The sequence below is a fragment of the Megachile rotundata genome, unplaced genomic scaffold (assembly GCF_050947335.1).
Source record: "Megachile rotundata isolate GNS110a unplaced genomic scaffold, iyMegRotu1 scaffold0522, whole genome shotgun sequence".
Classification (NCBI taxonomy): domain Eukaryota; kingdom Metazoa; phylum Arthropoda; class Insecta; order Hymenoptera; family Megachilidae; genus Megachile; species Megachile rotundata.
In genome coordinates, this window is record NW_027473819.1 from 54,183 (window position 1) to 55,000 (window position 818).

The following is an 818-nucleotide window of genomic DNA, read 5'->3' on the forward strand; positions in this document are numbered from 1 at the left end:
ATTTTGGCGAGAAAAGGAAAAAAAATTTTTTTTCGATTAATTTTGTCATTAAATTTCGTAAAATAATTGTTAAAACATCGTCCGTATACTTTTTAGCGTGTTTGACAACTTTTTGAAAAATCGATTTTTTCGCGCTAAGTTTTACCGCACTTTCGAATTGGCACGTTCGGATCGCGCGTTAGCATCGTAAGCGCCCGTGCGTAACGGCCGGCGTCGCCGACCATCCGGCCGGCCGTTCGGTACCTATAAGGAGACGTTCGGTCCGATCGTACCAGACGGAACAGAGTCGGGCGCGTGGCTATTCTATGACCTCGGTTGAGAACTAGTCCACCGCTCCTCGTGCGTAACTTCGTGTTGCCTCGACTGTTCGTGTTCTCGGTATCGATGCAGGATTTTCTCCACACTGCATTGTCGCGTGTCGGCGTCTAAGACCAAATGGCACATATGCGACGAACCTTTAACATGAGGCTGGTGACTCGTATGCACTTTGGTGTGTACGTTGTACTGACTCAAGCGGCACAGGCTACTAAAAATTAAAAAGGGATAGAATAAAACCGACCGTTCTAAAACGGGCCAAAAAAGGTTTTATAAAATTTATTTTAAAAATGAATTAGATAGTGGTGTTGAACGAACTTGTTCGTTACAACGCCTTCAGTCGAGAGGCTAAAAAATTTTGAAACGGAATATTTATTCCGAAATTCAGAAATGATATTACGTCCCCTTAATGTTTTGTGCGTCTCGAACGCCTAAATATTTTCTCGATGCGCGAGAAAACTTCTTCTTCGCGGAGAGTTTTTCGGTACGATGAAGTAAAATAT